This window comes from Zalophus californianus, chromosome 15 (genome assembly GCF_009762305.2).
Source record: "Zalophus californianus isolate mZalCal1 chromosome 15, mZalCal1.pri.v2, whole genome shotgun sequence".
Lineage (NCBI taxonomy): Eukaryota > Metazoa > Chordata > Mammalia > Carnivora > Otariidae > Zalophus > Zalophus californianus.
The window spans coordinates 49,521,943-49,541,784 of record NC_045609.1 but is presented as its reverse complement, the minus strand read 5'-3'; the positions used below and the strand labels follow the sequence as shown (position 1 = coordinate 49,541,784).

The window sequence follows — 19,842 nt, the reverse complement described above, 5'->3', positions numbered from 1 at the left end:
TCTGGGGGTAGCAGAGAAGTAGGAAAGGTGACATGTGGTCATCCCAGCTCATTGTTCACGGGGTGTGCCCAGGCATGTAGAATGCCATCATTATTCACAGGGACCACTGGAGCAGTCTCCAGTGGAGTAGACTTTCTGTTTCTGGTCTCTCTCCAACCATCCAGGTCTCCTCGGTTGCCAGAACAAATTGTCAGAGACTAAATCTGACCATACTACTCCCTGTCTAGAATCCTTTGGGGCCCCCATTGTGTGTAGGATAAAGTGGGAGATCTTTAGCTGGGAGAGCAGAAGTACCAGGGCCCAGCCCTGCTTGCTCTTCCACCCTGGTCTCTGGACTATCCCTGACTTTTCCTTACATCTCTCCCAGCTGCTTCTAGTGACCCCACCGGCCAGGCCGGCCATCCCCCCACAATGTTGCTGGTGCTGTTTCCTTCCTGTTACATATCTTCTCATTCCCTTTCTCTACCTACATAACTGCATACTCATCCTTCAGGGTCCAAATGTGCTGGGTGTTCCCCTAGGGGAAGAGAGAAACCCACCAAGGTGAGAATGAGGCAGTGGGCAGAAGCCTTGGGCAGGGGACAGAAGAGACAATGAGGCAGGCCCAGGGGCAGGCCCTACCTGCTACCTCCTGCAGTGTAAGTTAAGGGTGTATTAGTTTGCTAGGGCTGCTGTAACAAAGTGGCACAGATTGGGTGGCTCACACAGCGGAAATGAACTTTCTCATGGTCCTGGAGGCTTGGAAGTCCGAGATTTAGGTGTCAGCAGGTTTGCTTTCTTCTGAGGCCTCTGCCTTGGTTTGTCGATGGCTGCCTTCTTCCTGTGTCTTCACAAGGACTTCCTTCTGTGCTGTGTCCAAATTTCCCCTTTTTACAAGGACACCAGTCATCCTGGATTAGGGCCCAATCTAATGACCTCATTTTAACTTAATCACCACTGCAAAAACTATCTCCAAATAAGGTTGTATTCTGAAGTACTGGGGCTTAGGGCTTCAACATACAGGTTTTGGGAGAGGGACACAATTCAGCCCATAATGGGGTAGAAGGGGGAGTCCCTTATCCTCCCTGCTCTCAGTTTAATCTCTTCATCTATAACATGGGGAGTGGGGTAGTTTAAAAGGTAATCTTGTGTATCCTTTACAGCTCTAGATTTTTCTGTTTCAAAATCAGGCAACATGAAATAAGAGGAATTGGATGCTTGTGTTTTCTCAACAGAAGACAAACCAGGGGTTTCAGACCTTGAGTGATCTGTTTAAGTGTCTGAATCCTCCCTCTGCTTTTCTTGCAGGCATGCATCACTAGAGAGAATCGGTGTAAAGAAGAAAATGAGTGTGCCTGCCACCTACTCTCCCCTCTCTTGTGGGAAAGTTGGAGGAGGGAGCCAGAGAAGGGAAGTGAAAATGCCCAGACTTTTAAGTGTTCCACAAGGCGTGAGAACAAGCACGGGATGGCTCGGAGAGACAGAGAGTGAGTAGAAGGGGAAGAACAGCACTAGTGTGTTTGTCTGTGTCCTAAAAGGATAAGAAAAGCCATTGGAGGTCCACGGTGGCCAGAGAAGAAAGCAGCCACTCAGGAGAGGCTGGAGTCTTCTCCTTTACACCCTCCAGTCTTCCACACGCCATTAGCACATGCCCATGTTGCCAAGAGAGGTTTTCCCTCTTACTGCTTGGGGATACTCCAAGGGGTGCCCCGTGTCACAGGCTCCTGGCTGTGGCCATCTTCTTTTGGGATTCCCTGGGTCCTCCTAGCCAGATGTCTTCTCTAGGGAATGTTGGGCATGGATCTCAGGACTGTGGTGGTGTGTACTTTGAGACAGAAAATATCTAACATTGCTAAAAAAAATATTTAGGTGTATTTACTTTTGAACCACTTGCCAGCATATTCTGGAGGATTGGAAGGCAGAATAACTTGGTGAATTTGGAGACAGATAGACCTCTTCTTCCAATTTCAGGTCCATCCACAGAGATAGTCTCTTTGCAGTGGCCCAGGGATTGAGACCTTTGCCCTAAAACCTATGCATTCTGTTAGAAACAGTATTTACATGGCCATTGTCATGTAGATGGTGCTTATTGATTTTCATTTCTTCAAGCACGTGTGTGGACATAGCACATGAGTGCTCAGTCATGGTTATGGCAAAAGAACAACTATGTTGGCACCACATAGAGCCCCTGATTCCTCGTCTCGAATGCTGCTTCCTCTACCAGGGACACTGTCCTTCATCTACCCACTCCTAGTCCACTTTTGAATCTCAGGCTCCAGTGGGAACCTCACAGACCCTTTCTCAGTGTTGGGTGGGACGCTCTGACCCCATGACTCTCCTTGGTAGAGTTACAGTTGATTTCTACTATGTCTCACGAGCAATACTTCTACCTGGTGACCCAGCCATTCTTAGTTCGCTTGAGTTAAAATAGGCATAATGACAAACAAAAGACTAACAAACCAGATTCTCTGTCAACCCAGAGTAGATCTCTATCCACTAATCCATTTAGGGAGATGACCAGATGGTCAGGCAAAATTCTTAATCATTGATGTCACCAATTAGGAATAACTTATCTGCTGTGTACTTCTCTGGCAACACATTTAACCTGCCTCTGTCAGGTGAGTCCGCTGCACATTTCAGATGATATCCCAAACTGTTAAAATATTATTTTTTCAAGAGGATATAACTATATCTCTCATATAGGTATAAAAATAACACTTGTCAAGTGTTGTACTTTACTCATTGATAATGTAATATAATAATTTATTATAATAATGTTGCCCTAATAATAATAATGTGATGAGTCAGATGTTTCTTTCAAGTGGTTCACAGGTGAATTCAAAGTATCATGCATGCATAGGCAGAGAAAAGATGTTGAAATTAACTTAGTTGCAAAAATGGCATATCCCCAGGGCAATAATTACATTCCATTGAACACAATTAGTTTCTATTTCTATAGACAAGAGTCATTTTCATCATTATCCATTTTCTACAATTTACAGACTAAAATAGCTCAGAGGCAGTGAAAAGCAGGGATAACTTAGAAGTGTTCACTGTACAGGGCAGTGAGTAATCCTGTCTATTTTCCATTTCATTCATACTTTTTCTGATGTTCCAGTATGCCTTAACAATATCTCATTTGGCAAGAGTACTTCTGACCACTACTCATGCAACACTGTAATATGTTGGACCCCAGGGAGGGTTTGCCCTCAATGTCCAATTCTCACATTTTTTTAAATATTTATTTATTTGACAGAGGGAGAGAGAGCTTGTGTGTGCAAGGGTGAGCACAGTGGGGGTGGAAGGGCAGAGGGAGACAGAGAGAGAGAATCTCCAGCAGACTCCCTGCTAAGTGTGGAGCCCGTCGTGAGGCTCTATCCCAGGACCCCAAGATCATGACCTGAGCCAAAATCAAGAGTCGGACGCTTAACCAACTGAGCCACCCAGATGCTCCTCACCTGGTTTTTTAGTGAAATAGCTCTCCCTGTTTTTTTGAATCCTTGTCTTTCTAGTTCATGTACTATAGGCCAATCTATTGAGAGTCCACCAAATTGTAGTCAAAATCACCTCTCCCTGCAACACTGGACCATCATCCTTGCTCCAAGTTATCACATTCCCATTTTCCATGAATGGGAAAAATACAAAACGATCTCTGCAGGTCTTCCCAGTTATGCTTGAATTGAGAAACCAACATGATTCAGGTTACCAAGTTGGAGCTTTTTATTGCAAAAAAAAAAAATTCAATATACACAATAAGAAGAAAATCAGAAAAAAATTTTTTTAGTAATTAGAACGTATAAAGATTAGAGGACTCAGTGTTTTTGTGTGAGGAGAAAATAGTGTGAAGACTAGACAATGTGATTCTTAACATTCCTTGTTAACCATTTGTTTATTTCTTTGCATAAAAAAAGAGCAGCTGCCATTTATCTCATCCATGTGCCAGGCTCTCTGCTAGGAATTCCTATAAGCATTATACTTAACCTTTGTATGATGCCAGAAGAAAAATATTATTATTCACATCTTGCAAATGAAAAAACAAAACAAAACAAAATCCATGGTTTAAAGAAGCTGAAAGTTTTGCCCAGAGTCATAATTAAAAAGTGGTGGGTCCCGAGTTAGTGTAATTCCAAAGCACATCTTTTTCTTCACGCCCTTCAGTAAATGCTTGCAGAATGAATCCTCTGCTTCCCATCTGGCAGAGTGAGAGGCAACTGCCTTTCTTACTGGAATCTAGAAGCTGCTGCACATGATTATTAGTCCAAGGAATCTGTGCCTCAAGCAGAAGCAGATCTTCCAGCTGATTACTCACAGCAGAGAGGATCTGGCGTATGGTCAGGCAGGGACCAGAAAGAACACACCAAACCCTGAGAATTTACAGTGAGAAAGTGGCTACCAAAGCCTGAGCATAGAACCTTGGGAGATTCTACCACTTGCCTTACAAACTCCCAGTTTGGTGGAGCTTGGAGCTCCTCCAGAAGGAGCCCAATTATCATAGGTAGACTTTATGTTGCTAGAGTTGATGTTTCAGAGAGAAACACTCTAATGGGCCTTCACAAATTTGATGGGCCTCCTGTTCAGTCTACAGCTCTGTCCCTAAGTTTGAACTCCAAAGTACTCGTTACTTTAAGGAGGAGGAAAGGGAAACATTTGGAGGCACAGAGTATCCAGAGTCAGAAGGAATCCAATGCTGAATTTGGAAAAATTGGTATATATGCAGAAGGTAACCTGAAGTTAAAACAAAGCAACCAAAAAGTCTCAACAAAACAAAAAGCTGGTGTTTTACAAAGATAAACAAAATTGACAAATGCTTAACTAGACTAAGAAAAAAACAGAAAATACTGAAATGAATAAACTCAGAAATGAAATAGGAGGCATTACATGGGGGCTCAGTCAGTTCAGTGTCTGACTCTTGGTTTTGGCTCAGGTCATGATCTCAGGGTTTTGGGATCAAGCCCTGAGTTGGGCTTCACACTCAGCATGATGGAGTCTGCTTGGGATTCTCTCCCTTTCCCTCTCCTTCCTTCTTGGGCCCCTCCCTGCTCACTCACTCTCAAATAAATAAAGGAAATCTTAAAAAAAAGAAATAGGAAGCATTATAACTGATGCCAGAAAAAAAGGATCATAAAAGACTACTCTGAATGAATATAGGCAATAAAATGGACAATGTAGAAGAAATGGATAAATTCCTAAAAACATACAATCTACTAAGACTAAATCATGAAGAAAATTCTTACAAACTATATACCTAATAAAGCAAAAAACAAAACAAAAAACAAAACAAAACAAAAACAAAAAAACAAAAAACAAAACAAAACAACCCAAATAACCTGATTAAGAAATGGGATAAGGACATTTCTCTAAAGAAGGCATATGAATAGCCAATAGGTATATATATTAAAAAAATTCTCAACAACACTAACTGCCCATGCCATTCATCTGTTTAAAAGTCTTTCTAAGACCTCCTCCCAAGATCCAGTCCAAAATTCCTCATGAGGCTGAAAAGTCCTGTGACTTGTACTGCTTCCTTCTTGTCCCTCTGCCACCTGTTCCAAATTTCCTATTACAGTTCCCGCCGAATGTCCTAAACTTTCACTTCTGTGCTCATACATACAGGCTGCCTGTAAATGTTCTTTCCCCTCCTCGTGCACTTGGGAAACTGGTTTTCATCCATCTGGATTCCAATCAAGATGATTTCTCTGTGAAGCTTCCCACTTGATAGCTGGAAAGAAATAAGCACCTGTAAAGGTATAGATTTAAATGAGAAATCAGGAGGTTCATTCATGATCTCTCACTTTTTTGACAACTAAATAAATCTTCGTTTTATATATGTAAACTGAGGTATAGGAAACAAATCTTACAAACTCAAAGGTTGCATTGCTAAATAGAGCCTATGTTGGCATGTGAACCTTGAAAACACGGGTCTTGAGCCTCTCTTAACTAATTTGAAAGTGAGGAAGAAAGAAAGGTATGCTGGTCCAGTGTGTGTCCATCGCAGGCATGCCGCAGCTAGATTCTCCCAGCACCCACGGTGCCCGCAGCTGTGGTTCAGACGGGAGAAGGGGCAGGGGCGGGGGCTGCTCGGCCCCACGCGGCTACAACAGGGGCAGTCGCCTGGAGTCCCCTTGGTCAGAAGTGCCCACACTTGGTTTATTGTTCTGCTGTGGACATCTTGAAATTCTTCACAACTTCATCCTTGGATTTGTGTTTTGTAAGTGAAGTCGGATGGGACGCGGGAGATGCGCCAGGCGGCAGCAGATGCATCTTGGGTCAGGCCATCCAGCGGTCTCAGGCACTTCACGACCCTGGAGGGACGATCATTTCTGGGATCTGGGTCCACACTGGCAGCCGCGACAGGGGTGGCAGCAGTAGAAACAGCGATGGCTCCGCCTCGGGACAGCATGGAGGGATCCCTGTTCTTTTTATGTTATACTGGGATTAAATAATATCACTATTGTCTCATTACATTTTATGCATAATAAAATGTTATTACAGGAAAACCTTTATAGTTTTACATTTGTAACTCCACTCCTTTTCCTGTTTTTTGAAGAAGAGTACCTTATTTTAATTTTGCTCTGGGCCTCACGAATTATGTAGCCAGCCTCGAAGACAGGACTTGAAAGAAGGCAGAATATTTTAAATCTAAAAAATGCAGACAGAACAGCAAGGGATGCAGACGATAATATGAAAATGCAGTAATTTGGCAGAGGTTGGTTGGGAATCAGGAAACAGAAGTAAGAATTAAGTGTGTGAGGAAGGAAGACTGGTTCTTTAAAATGGTTATTAACATAATTTTAACAGTAGCGATAAATAAGTAGCAGGCTCAGGAAACAGCCTATGAAATGAAAGATGAGTGTCAAAAAAAGCCTGGTGTGTGACCCAGTAAGTTGCAAAACAATTTTTTTAAAATTGATTGCACTGAATTGAATGATGCCTAGCAGATAGGCAAGATGCGGTGCCAATAAGAACAGGCAACTCTTAGGAACCAGAGAACCTTGGAAAAGGAAGAAAGAAGGGTACATCTTTTGAAAAGCTGTATCACTGGTTAAAGAGATGGCTGTGAGGAAAAAAGAAAAAAGGAACAATTTATTGTATGGCCAGTATTTGAATATCTAATCAAGGATTCTCAGTAGATTACTAAGGACAGTTGTATAGATATAGATCTCTACATATATGCAAAGATGAATATATAATTAAAGATTAAATGATATATAATAGAGATGAATATACAATTAAAGATTAAATGAATTAAAGATATATTTAAAATTATAGATTTATATAATTTACATATATAAATCTGTAGTTTCTATGTAACCTATATATGGATAAACTATATAAATCCCTCTCTATATAAAATCTATAAAATTAAGATTAATAAATTGCCCCAGATGACACAGATTTGGACTTGAACTTGGAATTTTTCTGGCTCAGAATCCTGTAGATTTTTCTACTCTACCATGTTGCTTTGCCTGCAATCTATCTTTTGAATCTGTTACAGAAACTTTGCAATTTGACTACATTGTTTTAAGACAGATTTTTGTAGTTTTGAAAAGTATAAATAAATAGAAGATATTAGCTCCCAACTGATTTATCTAAAGTAACCATAGTCTGAAATGTTGTTTTAAAAAGATGAGAAAGAACTCAACTTGCATTAAAAACTGAGAAGGCTGAACCAGATAATATTAGTTATACCACCAATGAAAAGGAAAGGAGAGAGAGAAGCCATATGAACGGACAACAAAAGAAAGAGCTCATCGGGAAAGCTGGGGAAAAGACAAGACCAGCACTGAGTTTGTGGCTTTCTACAGTTTATGAGATGGAGGGGGGCGGTCTTGAGAAACACTCTGCTGAGATTTTGTAAGCACAACTCCCCTTCCTGCCCCTCTTCTAGGCTGGACTTCTTGCAAAAGTTGTCTTAATGGGCCGTCTCCCTTTCTTTACCACTAATTCTTTCTTCCACTCCTCTCTATCTGGTTTTGTCTACAAAAATCTCTGCTCGTTTGAAGCTTCCAACAGTTTTCACAGCGTCAAATCCAATAAGTAATATTTTGCCTTCATCTTACTTTATATCATAGCAGTATTTGACAGGGCTGTCTACTTCTTTGTCTGGCTCTAGATGTTGCCAGCTTCTGTCATGCCACATCTCCACAATTTTTCACCTACTACTTATTGGCAGCTCTCTTTCTCTACCTAATTCTATCATGCTGGTGTCATTTTTCAGAACTGCATTTTGGAATTTCTTCTCTTCTTTAACCTGTTTCCATAATGGGTGCTGTCTATTCCCATATCATTAAATACTATTTGTATGCCAATGATGCATAATTGTCATCTCTTCACAGTATTGATCAGATTTTGTAATGTATCAATTTATTTATTCTTATTACTTCCCCCCCTTCCATTAAAACATTAGCTCCAACAGTTCTAGGACTTTGTAAATTTGATCACTAAGAGGTTAGGTAAACAGGTTCAAGTTCTCAAAATTAGTAAGTGGCAGAGCCAGAAATGAAACACAGATCTTTCTAAGTCTACAGTTGTTGATGTATGTTAGTCTGTCTCTCATAAAATGAAAATTAGAGGGATTTCTAAGTCTGTCCAAAATAGAGTAGCTTAAAGTAGACTGACACTTCTGCCAAGAAAAATTTAAAAATCCAGATATAATGCAAAATAAACATCTTTTGAAGACATTGAAGAGATACCAACATAGCTAGGAATTAAGTGGTAGAAATTCGTGAGAGGAGTGAACCACAAAAAATCAGCCCAACGCTTGGTGGTTTTCCCCTCAAGGTATTTGTTGAAATCAATAATAGATAGAGGGGAAAAATGCTGAATAGACTGAAAATTCAGCAACTCTTCTTGGATCTATAAGAGAGGGGAGGACACAGGACAAACCACAGCTTCTAAGATTGGAAAGACAGGCAAATACAGGGAGTCACAGCTTACCAAAGACTCACAAGAGGAAACTGCCTTGGGAGCCAGTGGTGGGGTAGGAAAATCGGAATGGTGGCTGAATTGCTAGAGGCTCAGAGCAGAAAAGTCTGCGAGTTAAAAATTCTAGGGGGACCCAGTCATAATGGGGCTTCCACGATAATGTGAGATTTGCCTCCAGGAACTTGACCAGGTGCCCACTATAAATATCAGAGAAAAATTCCCTCAGGCTTCTGGCAGGAGAAGAGGAAAAGGAACCAGAGCACTCTGTTCTTAACAAGGTTTGACCTCAGGGGAAACAATTAACCAGGGCCTAAACTGCTAAGGTATTATCAAACCGAACTGACCTGGGGAAGAGAAATACTGAACTCCAGCCCACTCTAGCCATCTTGTCCCACCTAAGTGGGTAAAAACATGGAGAAACACTTGTGAAGTTCATAGTCCAGAGGCATAGGTTTACTAAAAGGCAGACACCTAATCATAGGACTATAGGATGCTAGGAGGCCCTGACAATAGAACCAAACATGACCGTGATGTTTGAATTATCAGAGTGGGAATTTAAAACAATTGTGATTGGTATTCCAAGGGCTTTAGTGGATAAAGTAGATAGCATGCAAGAACAGATGGGCAATGTAAGCAGAGAGGTGGAAATCCTAAGAAAGAATCAAAAAGAAAGACTAGAGATCAAAAATGCTGTAACAGACATGAAGAATGTTTTTGATAGACTTATTAGTAGACTGGACATGACTGAGGAAAGAATCTCTGTGATAGAGGATATAGAGTAGAATCCTCAAAATAAAACAAAACAAAAAAGCACCCACACAAAACCCAACCCCCTTCCCCCCAAAAAACAAAGAGAATAAAGGCTAAAAAAAAAACTCAGAATGGAATATCCAAAGGTTGTGGGACATCTACAAAAATGTATAATATATGCTTAATGGGAATATGAGAAGGAGAAGAAAGAGAAGAAATACTAATAAAAGAAATACTAATAAAAAAGATTTCCCCAAATTAACATTAGATACCAAACCACAGATCCAAGAATTTCATAAAACACTGGACAGAATAAATGCTAAAACAACAACAATAACAACAAAAACACAAAACCACTCCCTCAAAAAAAAAAAAACCACCTCAAAAAACCCTACGCCTAGACATATCATTTTCAAACTATGGACAGTAAAAGACAAAGAAAAAATCCTGAAGGAAGCCAGAGGAAAAATCACTTTATTACAGATGGACAAAGACAACATTATATCTGACTTCTCATCAGAAACCATGCAAGTAAGAAGAGAGGGATGTGAATTATATGAAGTGTTGAGAGAAAAACCTCACCAACCTAGAATTCTGTGCCTTACAAAATTATCCCCCCAAAGTGAAGGAGAAATAAAGACTTTCAGACAAAAACTGAGAGTAGACTTGCTCTGCAAAAAAAATGTTAAAGGAATTTCTTTAAAAAGAGAAGGAAAATAATATAGGTCAGAAACTCAGATCTATTGATTTTTGGCCAGAAAGATTGCAAAATGTTGTCTTAATGATGACACTGACTCAAAAGCTCCACCCACTTGCCAGCAAAATAGCTCTGGGGCCTGCTGTCCCGCAGGTGGTCAATGATATGACCTTCGTGTGTAGAAGGTGACTGCAGTCCAGTCATAGTGGGCAACGATGGGGCTAGTCACCAGAGACTGGGCAGAGAAGGATGGAGTCCCTGAAGCCATTTGCCTACTTCTCTCCCAGACAGTGGCTCTGGGGAACCCACTTGGACATTTCAGCTGCTACAGCTCAGCTCAAATTTCTAACATCTGCCCAGCTGTGTGGTTGCCAGGGCCTGCAGCTGCCAGTTAGATGTAAACTTGAAAGGCTATGTGATCTCCAGATAAACAAAGCAAGATTTGTGGTAACAGCCCAAACCAGACAAATATTTGCCAGAGGAACTTCTTTTGAACTTCTCCTTGTCAGAAGATGGTTTGCTAGCATAACCTGACCCCTGCAGCCTTGCCCTCTACTTGGGATTTTGGGATAATTCATATTATTATCTTTTAAGATTTTATTTATTTATTTGTCAGAGAGACAGAGACAGAGGCAAGCAGAGGGAGAAGCTGGCTCCTTGCTTAGTCAAGCAAGGAGCCAAGCAAGGAGCCCAACGCAGGACCTGATCCCAGGACCCTGGGATCATGACTTGAGCTGAAGGCAGACACTTGACTGACTGAGCCACCCAGGTGTCCCAGAATAATTCATATTATTAAACAGGTTTTTGAAAGGCTCATTATGAGTCAACCAATGATCTTGTGACCCCAAAGCATGCTCTTTGAGGCTACTCTACAGGAAGACTAGTGTGGCTCCTGGGCAAGTGGGTGGTGGAGTTGTCTTTTCTGCTCTGGACAAACACACCTAGATGTTTTAGTTCTAGCACCCACCTTTTAGAAAGGATGTGAAAAACTGAAGCCTGGCCTAAGAACGTCTCAAGCAGTAAGATAGCTCAAATGGATGATATAATATAAACATGACCTCATCTCCTATGCCCACTACTTTACGGCTCATACATTATGGCTTTCCTGCAGCTGATAGAAAAGAATCTTCATCCTAAAAAGCTGTGGTTTTATTATTTAGATTATCATTAAGAAGAAGGAGAGGAAGAAGAAGAGAAGGAGAAAAGGAGGAGGAAGGGGAGGGGGAGGAGAAGGGGAAGGGGGGGAGAAGAGGAAGAATTGGGACTTACTAGTACTCACTACATGTTACGCATTTTGAATGGATTATCTTATTCAGTCATTTAAACAATCTTATGAAGTAGGCGCTTATATTTCCCAGATTTTCAGATGAGAAACTCAGGTCTAAAGAGGTTAGATAGCTTCCCCAAGGTCACACACATTTGGGAGGGATGGGGCTGGGACAGGTCTGGACAGTGTGACCTGAGACCCAGCTTCCTGCCCTGAGCTCATTCTAGTGGTCTGTATTTGCCCAGGATGCCAGTGTACAGGTGGTCTAGCCACCCGTGTTGATGGACCGGTACTGGATGAATGCACACTTAGTAATAAATAGACTTTCAACTTCTAGACTGTACCCCATTGGGGAAGGCCTAGGACCTAAAGCTTCAGCTAAGAGTTTTATTCACTCAAGGGTTTTTTTTGATAAGGTAAACTTCCAGGATGGTCAATGGGATCAAAGACATTAAATTAAATCTTCTATGCTTTCTGAATTGTTGTGTTAGTCCCAAGGAATTGGAACTTATATTCAGAACTGTATCCCCAAAACTCCACCAAAAAGTCTAATCACTACAGTAACTTATGGAATCCTGACCCTGAATCAGAGTTCTTGTGGGTTCTGGTCTTGGTTCTGGCAATAATTAACAGGTTGACTTTGGGGGAACTATTTAGTATCTTTGAATCCCAGTCCCCTCACCTATAAAATGAGAGGTTTATACTTCCTGATCTCGTAATAGAAGAAGATGAATACATTTAAATAGATGTCAAAACTACAAGGATGGTAATATTGCCATCCTAATTTGCCAACTGACTTGGGTGGGGTGGAAGAAATACAGATTACTCTTGGTGTAGTCAACATCCTCAGACTGATTTGCAGCTAAGTAAGAGAACTTTTCAGAGAAAGTGATGTTTAGTTGGGATCTGAGGAATGAGTTGTTAACTGGGTAAAGGAGAACAGCAAGGGTGAAGCCCAGAGGCAGGAGGGAGATGGCCATATAATTGATCATACAAATTGGGGCATGCTAATAATTATAGCAGGACCTTAGGCATAAGCCAAGAATGTGCCAGACCAGCCAAGATAAATGAACATCATAAACATAGGCTATGTTGAAATATTTGGCTTCATCCTATAAGAGATTTGAAAGCCCTGATAGGTTTTTAAATTTTTTCCCTTTTCAATAGATTGTGTAGATTTATCAATTTTCTGTTTTTATTTTTTGACATATCATTAGCATATAGTAAAGTGTCAAATGTTCAGTTCATGCTTGATGGCTGTCGATCTACTTATCTACCCAGATAACCATCACCTGGATCATAATATAGAACATTTCCAGATCTGCACAGGACTCCCTCCTGCCCCTCACAGTCATTCCTGCCCCACCTCCAGGGGTAGCCACTTTCTTGACCTTAACTGAACTTCATCAAAATGGAGTCCTATAGGACTCTAATGGGGGTGGGGGATATGCAATCCATCTGGTTTGCATTTGGTGCCTTTGGAAAGATGGTGCTGATGGCAGCATGAAGAACAGATGGGAGGGGACAACCTGTGGCTGGGACATTGAGTTAGAGGCTCTTCAGATACCAGGGCAGAAGTAGTGGGGCCTGAATGGGGAGGGGTGTGGAGAAGATGGAGAAGAGTGGCAGACAGAGGTGAAATCCACCAGACCAGGTGACTGACTGTGTGTGGTCTGGGGATGGAAAGGCCAAGTCTGAGCTCCTGGCTGCTGTCTTCCCCTGGGGAGTGGGGAAGCCATGTACTGAGCCGGAGAACCTGGAGAGGGGCCTTCAGAGAAAAATGATGAGCAGATTTGGGGCATGGAGCATGTTGAGCTTGAGATGCTTAGAGCCACCAAATGGAGAGGCTGTACAGATGGTCAGGCATGTGGGTCTGAAGCAGAGAGGTGGGACAAGGGGAGGGTGCATGTTGATCATTCTGGGCAAATGGATGATGTTATAGGCATGGGGGTACACCTGGAGAAAGAAATCAGAAAGAGTGTGGACAGGAACCCAGTGCTTATTGGGGCGTAGAAGAAGGTGGACCCACAAAGAGCCTGAGACAGACCCCAGAGGAGGGGGAGGACAACCAGGGAAAAATGAAACTGCAGAATCAAGAAGAGAGAGTGTTTCCTAGAGGCTGAGGGTGGGGGTAAACTTTTAGGAAGTTAGGGATCTTGTTAAGTAGCTATGAGACAAAAATTCTCCTTTTTCTACAAATTCTCTCCTGAGTAATGACTATTAAGCTCTTAATGGGAAATTTTGATTCATACTATTGGAGCAGGTCTGAAAAACATAAGAACCTCTCCAAGGTCTAAACCTACTCCTTTATAACCTTAAAACTCCTCACCACCCTGCCTGGGAGAGCTGGGGTGCCACAGGAGTGTTTCCTGCAGCCTTGGACAAAGTTCTCCCGAGGCAGGAGGAGTAATTCCTCTCAGCCAAGGGCTTCAGGGAACCCAGGCCCCTCCACTCCCTTCCACCTCTAGTATCCCTGAGGTCATCAGCTCCGATGTCCTGAGTGACCCGGGTCACTTTCCTTTTAGAAAAATTGAATAAAAAGAACAAAACAACAAAACAGACAAGCACCCTGTGAGGTCATCAGGTATGGTCATAGTAGCAATTGTTCACTGACCATCTGTGCCGGGCTTGGCACTTCATATGCTTTGTCTTATTGTCACAATAGCCTTGTAAGTTAGGATTCCCATTTTCTGAGGTAGGAGCTGGGGCCCCTGGAGCTGCAGGGCTGGTTAGCTGTGTTGGAATCCATGTGGGGCTGACCGTAGAATGGGCCAGGCCTCTACCCCACTGCGGCTGCCCTTGAGAGTGACACCCTGGCTCCTAAGTGACAGATGAATATGCCGGGGTGAAGACGTGTTGTTTCATTTCAACCAACATGCATGCAGCCCCTTCTATGCCAGGGGTATTATTATGTCATCGGGGCTGGGAGTTCAGAGGAGAGCTCTTGGGTAGCCATATTGTAGTGTAGACAGAGAGACAACAAGCTAGTGGGCAAAGAAAAGAATTGCAGCTCATGATAAGTGTTCTGGAGGAATTAAGGGGATGGGATCAAAAGTGACCTGGGTGAAGGTCTGGAAAGGAGGTGGGATGTAGTAGAAGCCTAGGATGTAGCCCCCCTGGGTGCCACTCACTGTGTGGCCTCACCGCTGTCTCCTGTCTAAGGTTGGACTCATGACTTTGTCATAAAGATTCTTTGTTAAATGGACCCATCTGTGTCTGAACCAGATGAGCTGCATACACGAAACATGCTTGCACCCCCTGCCCCTCCCACCTCCAGAAGCTCAGGTGGAAAGTCACCCAGTCCACATCCTCCCATTGTCATCTTACTCGTGATTTTGCCCACAGTTCTTCCCTGCGGGTCCCCCTGCTTCCAGTGTCTCCACGTCAAGCTGTCTCTCTCTAACCTCACTCTGCTCATGGTGCTGCTGATCTGAGGGTTCCAGGATGTCTCACTGCATGCACACACCACTCTCAGGGGTCAGCATGCCTCTATGCCCAACACTGGGTCCTCGGCACTGTGGTCTTGGCTCCTTCCCCAGGCCTTTTGCCTCATAGTCTCCTCACCTTGGGAGAGGTCTTCCTCTGGATCATGGTGGGCTTGTGAAGGTGCCTCTGCTGGCCTTCCCTCCAACTCCTCTGAGTCCGTTCAGATTCAGCCTGTCCTACAGGAACTGACTTTTTGGTCCCCCGTCCTCCTTGGAACTGTCACTGGTAAGCATTCCTCTGAAATCTTAGAGTCACTTCTACTGTGTTATTAATTGAACACTTACCATGTACCGTCTTGTCTCCTTCCTTAAATAGACCCCCCTCCCTTGACAGATAATTGTCTCATCTTTTAGTCATTAGCCAGTTACACACAGGACACATCATGGCACTGTGTCAAAAGAGGAACACTAATGAATCTGACAATCAGCAGGAAAAAAAATGCTCCCCAGAAAGTTATAAATTAACAACTAAGATGTGTATTAAGACGTTAAGAACATTTATAGAAGGAAGAACATAAGATGAGAACAGAAAGTAATAAAATAGGAAAAAATACACTAGAGAGGATAAATAAAACCAAAGTTCTTTTGAAAAGACTAATAAAAAGGATGCACTCTGGGCAAGATTGGCCAAGGGATAAATAGGTAGCTCTTGATGGTTCTTAATCCAAATGCCATCCAGATGTTGGGCTTAATTTATCAAAACAATTCTGAAATCCCTAAAAGACATTCCTATCTGAACCTGCTGGGTCATTAACATTTACTTAGCGCTCCTCTCTAGACCTTTCCTCCCATTGCCCTGGGGTCTTGAGCCCCTAAATCTACTGTGCTGAAGAGGAGGAGGAGAAAGTGAGCAGAGGACTGGAGCATGTTAAGCTCCATGCTTTCCTGGAATCAGAGATCTTAAGCAACTTGGAAGATAGAGATGCCATCCCTGAGTTCCTAAGTGACCACAGATCATTAGAGATCAGAGGAGAGCCAAACAACACTCAAACGAGGATGTAATTCAACCCCTACTTGGAGATAAATGTGCAGCATCTGAGGAGGTGACTCCCTGAATCTCACCTTGAGGGCATGCTCAATTCGTGCCTTGGAAAGAGGAAACCCCAAAACCAGATTTACAAAGCCTGCCACCGAGCTGAGCTAATTAGCCCAGCTGGCTGAGCCATTGCACCAGAGTTTCAAAGCTCTGATATTTAAATGAGTCTTATATTAGAGGCTCAAGGACAAGCTTTATCAAGCATTTATTGGCTTACTGTGAGCATCTATTTCAGGACTGATGGAAATGTTTCTAAGTTTGTTTAAAAAATAAAACAGACAGAATCATCAGGAAAGATAAAGACCATACAAGGCACTTGGAAGTGGGTAACACATGAGAGAGAAATTTAGCTGAGGCCCTTGCTCTCCCTCTGTCTGCCCATCCAAGGGGCCATCCCCGAGGGCAGAGGGGAAAGGCCGTTCTGAGGGTTCAACACTAATGAGGGCCAGTCCTCTTTCACTGGAACCAGGACATTTTGCAATTCAGCAGACATCTGCTGGGAACCTGATATGTGTCAGACCCTGGGCTGGGGATCTGGGGACACTAGATGAATTAGATATCAGTCCTGCCCTTGAGGAACCCATAGGTTATCTCGGAAGACAGTCACCCGAACACAAATGTAGGGCCCAGAGTGGTAACAGGTACAAGGTACACAGAGGTCCTTCCGATTGAATGAATGAAGGAGTAAATGAATGAATGTGGATGCTAATGATATGCACGAGGTGCTCACTAGCTTTAAGTTCTCTGGTTGTTCTTTGCTACCAAAGGCATATTGGATAAGATGGGCAGAATGACTATCACCCATGACACTTTGAAGAGTGAAAAGGACACCATGAGTAATTGTACAAGAACAGTAAGAGTGAACTGAGACTGTCCTAAGCAAACAGGGCTATCTAGTAATCTTAATTATGGGACAGTGAAAATACAGGGAAGCATAGCATATGAAGGATATTCATCTTCCACTCATTCTTTTTTGTTTTAAAAACAAAACCTTTGTGGTAAAACCTACATAACGTAAAACTCACCATCGTAACCATTGTTACATGTGAGACCAGTAGTGTTAAGCACACTCACATAGTTGTGCATAAAATCTCTCAAACTTTTCATCTTGCAGAGACTAACACTGCATACCTATTAAGCAACAACTCCCCATCCCTCCTTCCCTTCAGCCCCTGGTGACCACCATTCCACCTTCTCTATCTATGTGTTTGTCTACTCTAGGTACCTCGTATCATACAGTATTATTCTTTTGTGTGAGTGACTTATTTCACTTTGCATAATGTCCTCAAGGCTCTTCTACTCATTCTCGATAGACATTGTCACTACATCAAATTCACACTTGCAATGACATCACTGAGAACTAAACACTACGTAAGTCATGACATCATGCCATTGGCAGCTGAAAATATTTAGTTTGAGCTTTCCTCGTTTCTTTTTTTTTTTTCTTTTATTTGCATTGAGTTAGTTACACTTCAGAATTCTTAGACTCTTGAAGTGAGGTTCCACTGTGGAAAAACACGAATTGTACAACACTCTGTGTGTTATAGTCTGGAAGCTGCTCAGACAATGGCCAGGCCAAGGCTCACTGGGGCTGCCATGTTGGGCCCATTGACATGTTTTTGTTTCTATGGTGTTTAGTTTGTGGGGGATTTTGTTTGCTCAGAGACTTATGTTGAGGGCTCATGGCTATTTCATGAGTCTTTGCAATGCTTAACTTTCTTATGGCTTGTATAACTATGTTTCATTTGGAAGACCAAGGAGGAATTTCAGGGTGAATGGACAGCTCCAGCTCCTGAGTTCACTGCTACTTAGCCTGAAGTCGCAGACTGGTCTGAAAGCATGCAGGTGCCCTCAGTGCCTATTCAGCAGTTCCCTACTGAAGACTGGAGCGTGCAACCAGCCACTGAAGACTGGTCTGCAGCTCCCACTGCTCAGGCCACTGAATGGGTAGGAACAACCACTGAGTGGTCTTAAGCTGGTCTTCCACAAAGGCAAACAAAATGGAAATAGAAATGGAAAAGGTTGACGGAAAATAAACAGTTTGTATATAAAAAAAAAAAGGAAGCATGTTGTTTCAAAGAGCGAATCGTAAAGTAGTATTACAGAGGCAAACAGATAATTAGATTTATAAGTCTATAAAGCTGCAATTCAAACTATAACAGTATCTAACTCTAGGGAATAGAGTTTTTGAAAAACCCCATATCATTTTATACTGTATTTATTAATAATTATGTATTTGAAAATTTTTTTAAAGATTTTTATTTATTTATTTGAGAGAGAGAATGAGAGAAAGAGAGAGCATGAGAGAGGGGAGGGTCAGAGGGAGAAGCAGACTCCCCAAGGAGCAGGAAGCCCGATGTGGGACTCAATCCCAGGACTCCAGGATCATGACCTGAGCTGAAGGCAGTCGCTTAACCAACTGAGCCACCCGGGTGCCCCAATAATTATGTATTTTAAAGACACAATTATTCCACTGAGCTTAATGATGTTATCTCTTAAGGGTCGTGTAGGGTTGGGGAATGGGAAGGAATAGATAAGGGTAGTGAGAGGACCCGGGATAGAAGTTTGCATCCTAGTACTGGCTGGGAAGTCACTATTTGCCCTCAGAGTCTGCCTTTTCATTTACAAAGTAGAGATGATGGTGACGTCTACCTCACATGGCGATTATGAAGTTTAAATGAGTTAATGTACCAATGGTGCCTGAGACTGAGCAGTCAAGGACGATTTGCCTTATTCTGAGAACTACTTCTCAGGAGGCTGGCCTAGCCTGGGAATCAGATTAACAATTTATGCTGAGGAAGCATGCTGGATGAACATGAGCAAACTCATTTTCTTCATGTTGTTCTGCTCGTATTTGTTAGAGTTCGACACTTTCTAAGAAACATAAGCCAAATGGCCATATAGAATCTACCAGAAGCCTGGTACTGGAGAAATTCAGCCTGTGGCCATGGACATCACAGAGTCACTAAGGCAATGAGCTTGACTTTAAGCTTCATCAGTGTGTTCTTTAACCATACGTTCTCTTTGGATCCTACGTTGCCTTAGTATTTCTGTGCACTGCCTGCATTTTGGGGCCATCATAGAAATTTCTGTCTTCTCGGAGGGCAAGGGACGGGGGTTCTGGTCATCTCCTGTACACAGAGCAAGATGAAAGAAAGCAAAGGGAATGTCTGTGCAGGGGTGAACATCCACACAGAGGGGATGTCCGCGGAGGAGGGAACTTCACAGGAAATCACAATGAGGGGCATTTTGGATGCATGTGAGCCAGTTTTCTCATGTAGTGAAGAGGTTACATTCTTAAAGACAGTTGCTTTGACCTTTGTCTCTTATAACTTATTGGCTTGCGCCCTCGACTGAGTCATTTAACAACATGAGTCTTGGTTTCCAGATCTGCAAAATGGGAATAGTACTTTATTATATTGTTGTAACAGTTCCTGGATAGTAAACATATAGTTCTTAGAAGAGTGCTGGCACAGAGTGGTCGATGAATGATAGAATGTCACCTTGGTAATAATTAAGACTGCTCCTTAACACTGCCTAGTGGGCATCAGTCTCCCTGCTTCAGACATGAGGAGACAGAAGTGAGCGAGCTTAAGTAAGTTTCAAGAGTAGAAAATTTCCAAGTGGTAGAAGCAGATCTTGAACTCAGAGTTGATCCTAAACCCATGTGCTTCATTATAGCTCATGTCTCTCAAACTTAATA

The 19,842-nt window shown here is 42.5% G+C and overlaps 1 long non-coding RNA gene across 1 annotated transcript in view; it reads left to right on the top strand.

The window, feature by feature from the left end:
- Nucleotides 1-19,842, top strand: part of LOC113919957 — a 54,294-nt gene that overhangs the window by 22,823 nt on the left and 11,629 nt on the right. The window contains exon 2 of the long non-coding RNA XR_003519181.1: nucleotides 1,288-1,466. This is a non-coding gene — a long non-coding RNA (uncharacterized LOC113919957). The remainder of the gene's footprint in view (nucleotides 1-1,287; nucleotides 1,467-19,842) is intronic.